Here is a 14,241-nt window from a genome sequence, read left to right as displayed (position 1 = left end):
GTTTACCTGGCTCCAGGAGCTCGCTGTTCTCAGGCTGGCCTTGTCTTAGCTCCACACGTGCGATTGATTTTCAGCTTCAGCTACTCCCTATAGCACAGTCAGGGTTGCAAAGCTTATCTGTATCACATTCTTGAAATATTTTCAAGGGCTGGCCAAATAGATCAACGGATTAAAGCGCCCGCAAGCAGGCGCAGGTGCTGGGGGTTTGATCCCCGGGCCTGCCCTGCCGGCCCCACCCGCGGGGCAAGCTGAGACCTCAGTTGAGACTGAGCATGGTGGCGCCTGTTATCCCAGCTCTTGGGAGGCTGTAGACAGGAGAATCACTACGAGTCCGATCTAGTAGTGAGACCCTGAACACCCTGAAGACCCTTTCCTAACACACACACACACACACACACACACACACACACACACACACACACAGAAATATTTTCACTCTAATCACGAGGAAACAGCCAGACTGATCCAGGATGTCTAGAAGAAGCTGTTTAAAAAAGCAGTATCAGAAAAAAGAAAAAAGCAGGGAGCCCGCTCTCTGTTAAACTAAAGAAAAAGAAAAAGATAAAAAAAGAGCGAGGCGGGCCCTACCGGGCGAGGGCTCGGGGGTCCGGCGTCGCGCACCTGCTCTCCCTCTCATGCTCGTGGTCCTGCGTGCTGCCGGAAAGGGACAATGCTGTCAGCTGTCTGCACACTCATGCTCTGTGAGCGAATCGCCACAGCCAAAGAACTGATCAAGAGAGCAGCGTCGCTTTCTCTCCCCCCCCCCTTTTTTTTTTTTTTTTTTTTGGTAACTGGGAATTGAACTCAGCCCCTTGCGCTCGCCAGGGAAGCGCACTTTCTCGATCAAGAAAAGGAGGCGTGGACGGGGCTGCAAGGCTGTGCAGCCAAGTGAAGGCAGAATGAAGCTTTTTACAGAAAGCAGGAGCTGGGAAGGTAGATTCTATTAAAGAATCTCAACTGAAAAGCACGAATCTAACACATTTGAGAGCCTCGGTGGACTCCTCAGAAAACCTGGAAGAAGTGATTATTGTCTTCACGTCTAGGTTACACAGATGCCTTGGGAGAAAAGCAGACCCTTGTGGCAGACGTTGCTGCAAATGGTGGCCGTCCTTGGGTGAAAGCCATTGGCCTGAAGGCTGCAGCACCGTATGGCACCCGCCTGGGCAGGGGCCAGTGCGCTGAGGGAAGCATCACTGAGCAGGCCGAAGGCTTCCTCCAGGCCAGTCACCAGCAGCCCGTGCAGCGTAGCGACCCCCACATCATCTTTGCACTTTACAGCAGTGTCTCCAGCCCATGGCAGAGCAGTGCAAGGAAATGGGTGTATCTGTGAGGGGAGACGGTAGCAACGAGCTATCTGCGTTATCACTGAAGATCTACAGCTGAGGGAGAGCGAATCCCATGATGAGGGCCTGGAACTTTTGCAAGTAAGCAAAGTGGACTGAGAAAATGTCCTAGCAAGTGTTGCATTTCCAACAGAGATTAAGGTTGATGTGTGTACAAGAGTCAACTGACATTACTACCTTAACCACCTATGTGTCTGCTCTCAGCTCTGGAGGTGCCATTTCATCTCCAAAGAAACAGTCCTGACCAAGCAAGCAGAACAAGAGAGGAAGGAGCAGGTTCTACCTCAGCTAGAGCCATTTGTGAAGGACGAGGAATGGTTTGCTTGCAAATCTGCTGTCAAGGATTTTCAGTCTATTCTACATACCTTAGATGGACCCAGGGGGAGAGGGTGGCGGGGGGGGAGAGAGAGAGAGAGAGAGAGAGAGAGCTGTTCTTCTAATTAAGCGAGTCTGTGTAGTACCAGACCAGCCTTCCGAGCGGGCCTCGAGACTAGTGGCCAGTTCAGAACTTAACAGCCATCCATTAACCATGTTTGGGACAGGAGACACCTTAAAAGCCATCACAATGACTGCCAATAGTGGTTTCATCAGAGCTGCACACAACCAAGGTGTTAAATTTAGTGTGCTTATCCACCAGCCTAGAGCACTTACTTAGAATAAAGAGGCTCTAGTCACCCCTGTACCAAAAGACAACACAAATGGCAGTGAACATTAGTGGTGTCCTTTAAAAACTATCACAGAAATAAGTTATTTATACCAAAGGCTGCATCTTCTTGTATAAATTATGGTGAATAAGGTCTATAGCAAAAGTGATACTTAGAACTCTTACACCAGAAATTCTTTTTTTCTTTTTTTTTCTTTTTTCTTTTTAGGGAAGGGTCTACATGGTGTTCAGGGTGTCACTACTAGATGGGACTTGTAGTGACCCGCCTGTTTACAGCCTCCCAAGAGCTGGGATTGCAGGTGTGTGCCACCATGCCCAGTCTCAATCGCTTTCTCAGTGTGCCCCGGGGGCAGGGCCAGCATGGCAGGCCCAGGGATTGAACCCCTCGCCCCTGCACCTGCTTGCAGGTGCTTTAATCCGCTGAGCTATTTGGCTGGCCCTCAGAAATTCTTTATGTGTGGCATGTATATTTAAAGTACATAGCTTAAGGTTGATAAAACACAAGAGATAACCTTATTTATCAAACTGTCTATACTATAGCAATTTTATGCGTAAGACTTTCAGGTGTCTCATAATACTCCTGCTTGATTCAGTAGGGTCACATTCTCCCTATGGCTAGTCACATTTCATGGAATATGGCTACACTGCATCCTGCATTCATTAAATCTTTGGAAAAATCTCTGAAGCCTGGTTTTCACTTGTATTGATTTATCACTTGATGTGGGTTAGCTGGGAGGTAATCGTTTATAATTAGATTCTTTGAAGTTAATGAGCATTAATGAAAAGAAACATTTGATTACTGTGTCGGGCACAGCGCAGTGGGCGTGTTCACAAAGCGTGCATAATACAGAGGAAATGAAAGCACTGGGCTCTGGTCGTGCAAGTGCTGTGCCTCTCTTGACACATCTTCGTGAAAAGGAAGGTGGCAAACAATCCTACTCTGATCAGGTACACCTCGGACCTGTAAGGCAAGATGCCAGTTGGAATAAATTGAAGAAGAACGACATGAAAGAATTTAAAACATCAGGTTTTATGTCCATCCACCCCACACTTCAAGTACTGAAATTATAAATAGTACCTTTCCTGTTCCATGTATAAGTGGCGGGTGGCAGCTGCAGTAAACAGTCATGAAATGGTGATGGGAGAGTCCGTGCCACTTTCATGACACACGCGATTAAAAATAATTCTCTGCAGTAAGCCATGGTGGCACATGCCTAGCCTCAGCGCTAAGGCAAACTGAGGCAGGACGATTGCAAGTTTAAGCCCATCCTGGGCAATTTAGTGAGATCCTGGGTAAAAGCTTCAAGCGGGGGAATTGGGGATGTAGTTCGAAAGGCCCTTGGTTCAATCCTTAGTGCCATGCACACAAATAATTAAATAAATGTATAAACTTCTATGGCCCCAGCTTTCTAAAAATTTGTTTGCAATAAAAAGCCCAAAATATACCATATTGTTTAAAGTGAGAACTGAACTTTGGACCTTAAGTATTAGGCTGAGTGCAGCAGCTTTCTCTCTTGTAAGAAGGGAAAGTCAGCATCCGGCAATAATGTTGAGGTGGAATTTGGCTGTCAGGCTCCAAGAACATTAATACAAATGCAAAATTAAGTATGGTCTCGTAGTGGAACTGAGAGCACATTTTCTAGGCAAAAGGTACTGACTGGCTTCCAATGTAGTGTAGGGAGATACATTGTCTAACATTCAAAATTGGACTTAGGCTGTGTTAGTAGGTATTAAGGTGCTAAAATACTTCATAATAGTAACTGCCACTCATTCTTACAATAGTTTGTTATGAAAAGATAAACAATTGTTCTGGAGGCAAGTAAATTAATATAGAATTAATATATAATTATGTTTAAAATACTGAAAGTCTAGAGTGAGGGAATAATTCTTGCTGTGGAATCAGGAAGTCAGTGATGTCTGGGGTGTTAGATGTGAAATCTTGCAAGAAAGGGTGCTCAGAAATAAAGGAGTAGGTAGGGCCGGCCAAGTAGCTCAGCGGATTAAAGTGCCTGCTTAGGCAGACGCAGGCGCCAGGAGTTCAACCTCCCGGCCTGCCTTGCCAGCCCCATGCCTGGGTGTGCTGAGATGGTGATTGAGGCTGGGCGTGGTGGCGCACACCTGTAATCCCAGCTCTTGGGAGACTGTAAACAGGAGAATCACTACAAGTCCGATCTAGTAGCGAGACCCTGAACACCCTGTAGATCCTTCCCTAAAATTAAAAAAAAAAAGTAAAGGCGTGGGACTGGAACAGTTACAGAAGAGGGGATACAGGGGCCTATGCCTGGACCAGGCTCAAGTGGGCCATTTGTAAAACTAGAATTGAAACTAAAAATATAGTAAACCTTTCCCTGGCGTGATTCCGTCCTGCATGTCTGTTCTGTGGAGCAGTACTCATTCACTTCCGTCCGCGTTCTCTCCCACCTAAGTGCGCGCCACCACTCCATGGAAGATTCGGCGGATATGGACATGAGCCTCCTGAGGCCCCAGAATTATCTCTTCGGTTGTGAACTAAAGGCCGACAAAGATTACCACTTTAAGGTGGATAACGATGACAATGAGCACCAGTTGTCATTAAGAACGGTCAGTTTAGGGGCTGGTGCAAAGGATGAATTGCACAGTGTTGAGGCAGAGGCTATGAATGATGAAGGCGGTCCAATTAAAGTAACACTGGCAACTTCGAAAATGTCTGTACAGCCGGCGGTTTCCCTTGGGGGCTTTGAAATCACACCACCTGTTGTCTTAAGGTTGAAGTGTGGTTCAGGGCCTGTGCATATTAGTGGACAGCATTTAGTAGCTGTGGAAGAAGATGCAGAGTCGGAAGAGGAAGAGGAAGAAGATGTAAAACTCCTAAGTACATCTGGAAAGCGATCTGCTCCTGGAGGTGGCAGCAAGTTTCCACAGAAAAAAGTAAAACTCACTGCTGATGAAGACGACGAGGACGATGAGGACGAGGATGAGGATGATGAGGATGAGGATGATGAAGAAACCGAAGAGAAAGCTCCAGTGAAGAAATCAATACTAGATACTCCAGCCAGAAATGCACAAAAATCAAACCAGAATGGAAAAGACTCAAAACCATCAACGCCAAGATCAAAAGGGCAGGAATCCTTCAAGAAACAGGAAAAGAGTCCTAAAACACCGAAAGGACCTAGTTCTGTAGAAGACATTAAAGCAAAAATGCAAGCAAGTACAGAAAAAGGTGGTTCTCTTCCCAAAGTGGAAGCCAAATTCATCAATTATGTGAAGAATTGTTTCCGGATGACTGACCAGGAGGCTATTCAAGATCTCTGGCAGTGGAGGAAGTCTCTTTAAGAAAACAGTTTAAACAGTTTGTTAAAGTTTTCCGTCGTCTTTCATTTCTGTAACAGTTGCTATCTGGCTATCCTTTTTGTAATGCAAAGTGAGAACTTTCCCTACCGTGTTTGATAAATGTTGTCCAGGTCCCATTGCCAAGAATGTGTTGTCTGAAATGCCTGTTTAGATTTAAAGATGGAACTCCACCCTTTACTTGGTTTTAAGTATGTATGGAATGTTATGATAAGACATAGTAGTAGTGGTGGTGGTCAGACATGGAGATGGTAGGGAGACAAATATACATGTGAAATAAACTCAGTATTTTAATAAAAAAAAATATAGTAAAAACACCTGGGAGTTTGGCATTCGAGTCATTGGTGATTTTTAGCGAAGGGCTCCTTGTGATCAGCTCTCTTAGGAAAACAACAAAAACAGTACATGAAGAAAGTCTGAGGGCTTATGAAAATATTGCAATGACCACACCCAAAGTGAGGGTGATGAGATGCGGTGCCACGGGTGGGTGCTGTACCTGATGAAGAACTGCGATGGGCGTGCCATTTAATACACATCTACTGTACTGAGAAAAAAGAGTAACAAAAGCAGTGCTAAGACCTAGATTGGGTGGGACTCAGGGTCAGAAATTGTATTTTATTTTATTTATTTAGTATTCTGGGGGAAGGGTCTACAGGGTGTTCAGGGTCTCTCTACTAGATTGGACTTGTAGTGATCCGCCTGTTTACAGCCTCCCAAGAGCTGGGATTACAGGTACTCACCACCATGCCCAGTCTCAATCGCCATTGCAGTGTGCCCCGGGGGCGGGGCCGGCAGGGCACGTCTAGGGATAGAACCCCAGGCCCATGTGCCTGCTTGCAGGTGCTTTAATCCGCTGAGCTATTTGGCCAGCCTGTAACATTTTTGATTATGCTTTTATTGTATTCTCACATTCAGACAAGGTCTTACCTGAATATAAAACCTTAGTTTCAATCAATGCTGTTTTCCACAAAAACTTTGAAAAGCATCATTATCCTCTATCACTGATACTAATCTGATTCTCATCCCTATGAAAATGTTCGCTTTTTTTACTGGAAGTCTTTAGAATTTTCTTTTGTCATTGATATTCTCAGATTTCGTCATCAAGAATTTTATTGTGCTTATTCTTGTGCTTTATGTGAGTTCTAATCTTTGTGAGTCCTTTAAATTTGAGGTCTTATAACTTTCTTTCATTCTTGGTTATTATTTCTTCAAATGTTTCCTGCGTTGCTCTTCCCACCGTAAGCTACATTCATCTCTTTCTGAGACTTTTTTTGTTGCTTTCTTCCACATCTTTTAACTTTATCTTCTGTGCTTTTTCTCTTTAGTCTTTTCTGATGTTTCTCCACAGAATTCTTTAACCTGACATTTTTACCCTCCAATTTCTTTTTATTTTATATATTCTATTTAACATATTAAGCTCTCTGTTTTGATAAAGATATTTTTGTAGCCAGTGTCTTCCACTGGCTTTCCTTCAAATTGCTTCACTTATTTCATATTTGAAATTTTCTCTGTTTGATCATTTTTCTTTGTACATTAAAATTTTTTTTTGTTCTACTTGATCAATTAATTCTGCTTTCTCCTCTATAAATAGTTTACTTTTTACAGTGCCTGTGTTCCTCAGAGGTGCTATTTTTTTCCTCCCAGGAATTCATGTTCTTGGCTGGTACAGTGGTAGTCTGGCTCATGCACTTAATTTGTTCTGTGATTCTGGTACCGAACTGAATTGCTTCTGAACTAAATCAAATTTTCCCATAATGCTCAGTGTAAGTACTGTTAATCCACTCTGAACTACATGTATTTTTTAAATCTTAAAACTATGAAGCAAGTGCAGTACTTGCTGAAGAAAGAGAATACTGGCCTTGCTTCACGCAACTTCTGGCATGGGTGACAGGAAGGTGGATGGGGGGTTGTTTTTGGTTTTATTAATTTATTTGCTTGTTTGTTTTTGGATTTTTGAGACAGGGTCTTGCTATGTTCGGTTCAGGCTGGCCTTGGACTTACTGTGTAGCCCAGGCTGGCCTCAGACGCACAAGCCATCCTCCTGGCTCAGCCTCCCGGGTGCTGGGATTACAGGTGTGTGCCACTACTCTTGGCTTGGGATGAGGTAATTGTTTGGAGGGACAGTCCAGGTCCATAAGGACACCAGGGAGATCCCCTGCAGGGTTTCCTCTCTTTGTCTCTTAGCTGCAGGGTCAATTTTGATGAAAGATTTGCCTAAGGTCATGTGTTATTTCCTGCTCTGCATAACCCTTCAGAGATGAAAGACAGTGTTACCGTTCATCAGATTGGACACTGCGCTAGTTACAGCAAAGTTGGGGTGGAGCATCTCAAAGAAGCCCCGGCGTTCGCTTCACTTTCCATCGTGGAGTTTATCCCATCTCTACCCCTGTCCCCCTCTGCCTCAGTGGATGCCCCCCACGAGCACCCTCTGTGGCTTACCCTGGAGCCAGCGAGTCCCAGCCCGGCCCCTTCTGGTCCTCCACCCGCTCCTCCTCCGTGTCGCCACACCCACGTCTGGACCCAGACTCTCGCCCGTCGCACAGCCTCCTCCCGCCTGGGCCTCAGACCCTGCCAAGTCGCCTTCAGTGACACACCGTGGCCACCATCTCCTCCAGACCTGGTCCAGCACGCGACATCTTCTCGGGCTTTGTTGGTGACGTTTGTGCAGTAGAGGATGCTGAAAAGCTCCTTCTAGAACTCTTGCAAAAGAGTGGAGGATGTTTCTTCAGTGACACTAAAATAGCTGGTGAACAGTGCCTGTGTGTCCAGCTTCGCGGGGTTGCAGGCCGCCTGCTGCCTGGAGGCCGCAGAAGAGGTGTTGTGTTGGGGAGAGGCTCTTAACCTCTATGAAGTGATACCCACGGTCCACGTGGTCCCCCACGGCTGGAGGGTGTGCCGGGCCACTGTCCGCCAGAAGAAAGCGCCTTTCAGGCGGTCTGTTGTCAGAAAGAGTTTTCTTGTGGTGCAAACTCTCCGTGCAGCCATTCCGTGACAACTGTCTCGTGACCCAGACTTTCGCACTGGCCCCCTGCAGACAGGCAGTCTGGCCTCGTTCGTGTCCTGCTCCCTGAGTGCACAGGCATCTGGGAACGGTGCAGCGGTAGTGGCCCAACCTTCACATCAGCACTCGTGTCCACACTCCGCCGAGGGGCAGCTGTTCTCCACGGGCTGGTGCGCCGGAAGTGCCTTTTCTTCTTGTGTGATTTGGATTTTGTACAGCGGCTTCTTTTAGGAGAGCCTTGCTTTATTGCCGCTGAACATCTGCTAGCTGTGCATCCTTCTGCCTCCTTCATGCATTCTGAAAATTTCTTTGTGGGCTTCTGCAGAGGCCCTGTCCCACCTGGAGGCCTTGCCATGTCTTAGCACACTGCAGATGCCACTTCTGTCATGGAATGTATGAAATTGTCCACTCGTGGCTTCAGCTCATTGCTTGCTGCACTTGTGGGTTTTCACACAGTGCTCCGCGGCACAGTCTCCTGGCTTGTTCATAGAGTGCGGCTTCACACGAGCAGTCCCCTGCCCGCTGTTTCTCATCCCGCCTTGCTCACAAAGGTTTTCCACCTCCTCCAGCACTGTGTCCTCTGCTTGGTTACCATCATGACGCCTTTGCCACATCAGCTCTTTCAATGGCATTTCTGTTCTTTAAAATAATCAAGATTGTCAACTTGACCATCTTGTTCTCTGAGGCCAGAGCAGTCGCACGAGAACCACACTCCGGCTTTTCTTTCCTCTATGGTGGAGCTAGGGATCAAAGCCGGGCCTCGTCCATGCAAGGCAAGAGCTCTCCTCCTGAGCCACATCAGCAGCCTCCAACACTCATGCTTTTGTGCACTTTCCTTCTTCAATTCAGTGGTTATTTTCTTCAAAAACTTATTCTGACCATTTTTGCTCCACACATTCTTGTTACCTTCATTACTGCTCTGTATTTTTTTCTTTTTGAAATTTTGTTTTAAAAAAAAAATAACAACAACAACAACAACAACAAAAAGAGAAATAAAGCAATACTGAATTTCAAAACAAGATGATAGTAAATTAACAATGGTTGTTGTACTGCATATTGTTATCTTCAAAGTAGTTGCTCAGATTCCCAGATATTGACATACAATATTGATCAAACAAATGTTAACTATTCCTTTCAATAAACCAATAAAGATTAGTCATACAATTATCTTAGCTAATATATATATTTCCCCTTCCTTCTTTCTTTCTACTCTCCTTTCCCTCATCCTGGTTGCTCTTTCCTTTTGAGCAGTTTCTTTCCCTTCCATAATACCTGTTGCATCATTCACATTTATTGACTCTTTCAGGTTCTCACACTAGGGAGAGAATATGATGTTTACACATATGGTTCTGACTTATTTTACTTATCAGTGTGGTCTTTAGTTACATCCATTTATCTATAAAAGCCTTAAGTTTATTTTTCTTTACAGCTCAGTGTACTCCACTGTCTAAAAATACCACATCTTTTTTATCCGTTCCTCAGTTGATGGACATTTGGGTTGTTTCCAAGGTTTAGCTGTGACAAATTATGCTGCTATAAACATGGGTGCACATATATGGCTGTAGTATGATGATTTCAGCTCTTTTGGAAAAATACATAGGAGAGGAATAGCTAATTTGAATGGGACCTCCAAACCTAGCTTTTTAAGGCATCTCCACACTGATTTCCAGTGGTTGCACCAGTCTACATCCCATCAACAGTGGAAAAGGCTTCCTTTTCCCCCACATTCCCTCCAACATTTGTTATTAGATGATTTTCTGATGACAGTTATCCTTTCTAGGGTGAGATGGAATCTCAGTGTTGTTTTAATTTGCATTTCTTGAATGACCACTGATGTTGACCATTTTTTTATACATTTATTTGCCATTTGTATCTCTTCATCTGAGAAGGGACTGTGGCCATTACTTGAGGCAAAGGTCGTGAATGGAAGCAAAACCTGAACGGTGCTTCTGTTCCCAAACAGAATTGTTTGGGAACAGAAGGGTTTGTGAATCGACGTATTACTATAATACCTTTTGGGGGACACAGGGACAAGCTTGTGTCCCTCAAAATGAATGGTAGAAGAATATGATTTAGGGTGCGGCACTTCTGGTATTGCAGTCATCCACTTTGATCTCACCCTTCACATGTACATATGTACACACACATATGCACACACACACACACGCACGCGCACGCACGCACACACACACACACACACACAGGTGCTTCCCCTTCAGTATCCCCCCAGTAAAATCCTGCCATGTTCATTTCCCAAGACAAACTCCTTCTCTTGTCCTTACCTGGCCCTTGGTGGATGAAGAAGAGAACTGCTTGGGGCCACTTAGCCCACTTGCATCTGTCTCCCCGCCCCCAGGGCCTCAAGCTGTCCTGGTCCCCCTGCACCCAGGGGCAGAAGGTGCTGTTCTTTTCCTCTTCCACCAGGGCAGCCTAGGGAACTGTGGGCGCAGTAGACGCCAACAGGAAATGTCCCCTCCGAATGTCCTCCCTCCCTGCTGCCTGGCTCGCCCTTATGCCAGGCTGTCACTTCCCCCCAGACTGCAATCAACTGTGTCTTCTGCCCAAAGAGTTCTCACCACCCAGGAGCTACACACAAGGCTCTTGTCGTCACAGGGGACGCATGTCGGCCGGAGGAGAGAGGGAGTCGGTGCGAGCTTCTGCCGCCGTGCTTCGTGGCGGCTGGTCACGGGCGTGTCTGAGCTACGCTAACCCTCCCGTGGGCCCGAGGTCTTGCAGGGCTGGCGGTCCTGTGCCCTTGCATTCTCTGCCTTTCGCACTGTGCTGCCTCTGCCTCGCTCGGGGATCTGTTCTGTATTTTGTACGTGTCTGTATGCTACTACCGGTCACCCTGCCCCTTGAAGAAAATCGCCATTCTCAAAATCTAGTTCACTGGAAGGCTCTGTTCATTGTGTTCATATTTGTCTTGTGCACGGGTCTACGCGCTGGGGCCTCTGGACAGGCTGTGAATCTCCTGAAGCTCTAGGTAGAGCTTGTGCAGAAATGGAAGGTTTTGTCGCTTAGAGATCAAAAGGAAGTTGCATTCTTAAAAAGGCAAGAATTATTACTCCAATATTTCCCTTCCTGTGTACTACTCCACGACTACATCAGCTAGATCTCACGAGGCTGGGGTTGCTCCCTGTGAACTGCAGGGAGCAGGGCTCAGCTCTGGCCGGGCAGGAGCAGCAGGGAGGCCACGCGGGAGGCAGCAGAGACTCTGGCTTTGGAGACTCGATTGGGTCGTTTCCTAATTTATGTTGCTTGGGTAAGTTCTTAAACCTTCAGTGTCTTCACTGAACAGTGATCGTGCTGACCACTTCCATATGTCGGCACTGGTTTAGAAATTAAAGGACATCTAAAACTAGAAAGCCCGTGAAAAGGCCCCTGGAATCAAGTGTATGGTAACTTGCTATGACTTTATTTTTCCTTAGTCCTCAGGGTTTCTAACATAAGGGGCAGAGTGCATGATCAGTCCAAGAATAAGGGTCTGTGTGTCCTGCGCAGTCTTAGTCTACATCCGGCTCGCTGGAAGGATCCCTGGAAAGCGCCAGCAGGACACAACTGGATCTCTGTGTGAAGTTCCTCAGTTCACTCCTATCCCCTCGTTCAGGTGCCCGCCCCCACCTCACTCCTTCTGCTTCAGCACATCCCACTGCCTCTGTTAGAAATCAGAGACATGACAAGTAATAGTTATACAATGACATTGTCTTTCTTTCTTTCTTTTTTTTTCTCTTTTTGAGACAGGGTCTTGCTATACAGCTCAGGCTGGCCTTGAGCTCACTTTGTAGCCTAGGCTGGCCTCAAACTCCCAGCGATCCTCCTGCCTCAGCTTCCCAAGTGCTGAGATTACAGGTGTGCATCACCATACCTGGATTTGACACCTGTCTTAAAATTCTATATATGTGAACTGAAATAAATTCAGAAGTATCGTTTTTTCCTCCACTCCAACTCTATAAAATACGTTCGTTCCTACTCTTCTCGAGCAACCATCATAGCCGTGTCCTCTTCATGTGGGGGCCATCTATGTAAGTGGTGTGGGAATCCAAACTTGCAAATCTGTGCTTGATGCGGTCACCAAAAATTGTAGCCCATCACCTACACGTATGTTTGCGTCATGAGAGGAAGCGGACTTTTAAATTCATTTCACTCACTATGTTCATTTTGACCTGGGAAAGGTGATTTAAGAAGCTTTGAGTCATGCTCTTTATCATTGCTTCTCAGAATTAATTAATAAATCTGTGTTGAACTGTTTTTAAATGACTTTTTACAGGTTCCTTTCATTAGCACCCCAAGCTCCCACTAACTGTCACTATTTTAGGCAAATGCATCTTTCTCAAACCTTTCTGTTGTTCCCAGTTTAGTAACTAAGAGCGGCCCCTCCCATACTGGGAAGACTGCTGAGGTATTGCCCATGGAGCAGCGTGTTTCTGATGGATAATTTTGAAAACTAATACCGCTTGGCTTATATCTTAGTACACATGGTATTTATTTGCTTACGAGGGTAATGGCATCAGTGGGTTTATTGGGTTGTAATGAAGATTAAATCTGATAAGTAAGATCCGTGATGTACCACCCAACTCACTGTGAGAGCTCTAAAGTTTCTGCATTACTATTATTTTTGCTAGGTGACACCACATTGTAGATGTTCCCTTCCATTGCCATAGTGGACAGAAATAAGATAAAATGGACTTAGAATTCTTCTTTTCTCCTTTCTCCAGCTGTGGGTAAATACAGGCTTGTTTTGACTGCACAACCTTCTCAAAGTGACTTGTTACAAGATTTCACCGGGTCTGTAATACATCACCAGTAGGGCTGCTAGTTGCGTCTGTCAGCTTGTATCCCCTTAGGAAGCCATGCATGCTGGGATACAACCTTACTTTTCTGGCCCTATTTGGACAACCGCCTTTCCTAAGTCTTAGCTGCTGCTTGCAGATAGCGTTGATTTCTCAGCAGCTCAGCCTCAGAATCCTAAGTGTGACTCATGGTGAAAGAGTCTGGGTTCTGTCTGCAGATATATGGACTTTGTTCCTTTTCTCAGGCAAAGCTGAGCTGGACAACAGGGACTTCAGAAGCTACTTCTTGTTAAGATTTTTCAAAACACAGATGATGAGAGAAAACAACCCTCCAACCTCCTTGGAAACATCAATGGTATTATTTCAACATCTCTGTGGTTTAAGTTGTAAGGGGGGGCAAATATTCCACCTTGTTTGTCTCCCTGTTTTTACTCTGAAACAATAAGGAGCTGTCCACCTGCAAGAATAACAGTGAAATTGGACTGTGCCCCTTAACAGCTACTTTCTCCACCCTATGAAACTGCAGATCAATCAGAGAGCAGGCCGTGTGCAGTGTGATTATTAGGGCAAAGCAGGGGAGCTCGGCAGCGGGATTTCTTGTCACGTTCAGGGAGGCGTCCTACTCACGGCGCGTAGAGGGGAAGGCACTTTAAGGCAATTTGCCTCAAGTTTGGAGAACAGCTCCCTATCAGAATGCATTTGAGTTTGACATGGACAGCAGGTAGACAGATGCGTATCTAACAGCATCTGCAGCATATGAAAGTTAATTTTTCACAACTAGTAAGGTATAAATATAGGAATGTTTCTCATTTTAAAGTGTCATTTACATCAACCAGAAATGTGGTATATTAGGGAAGAAAATCTCAGTCTATAAATAGTCTCTGCCTGAGAGCCTGCGTCTCTGAGTAGCTGAGCAAGGGAAGAGGGAGTCCTTCCCCTGAACGTGAACTTAAATCCTCTGTCTATGCAACATTTGCCTTTGGTTGTCCTGAAAACACATTTTACACATCATTCTCTCTCTCTCTCTTTCTCTCTCTCTCTCTCTCTCTCTCTCTCTCTCTCTCTCTCTCTGTCTCTGTCTCTCTCTCTCTGTTTCTCTCTGTCTCTGTCTCTCTC

The 14,241-nt window shown here is 45.6% G+C and overlaps 2 pseudogenes; both read left to right on the top strand.

Annotated features, from left to right (window-relative positions):
• Positions 1-670: 670 nt before the first annotated feature.
• On the top strand, positions 671-2,058 carry LOC101586015 (annotated as a pseudogene).
• Positions 2,059-4,415: 2,357 nt separating this feature from the next.
• LOC101588259 lies at positions 4,416-5,626 on the top strand (annotated as a pseudogene).
• The last annotated feature ends 8,615 nt before the right edge of the window (positions 5,627-14,241 follow it).

The sequence above is a fragment of the Octodon degus genome, unplaced genomic scaffold (genome assembly GCF_000260255.1).
Source record: "Octodon degus isolate 3935 unplaced genomic scaffold, OctDeg1.0 scaffold00100, whole genome shotgun sequence".
Taxonomy (NCBI): domain Eukaryota; kingdom Metazoa; phylum Chordata; class Mammalia; order Rodentia; family Octodontidae; genus Octodon; species Octodon degus.
The sequence above is the reverse complement of the archived record's forward strand: the minus strand, read 5'-3'. Positions and strand labels throughout refer to the sequence as shown.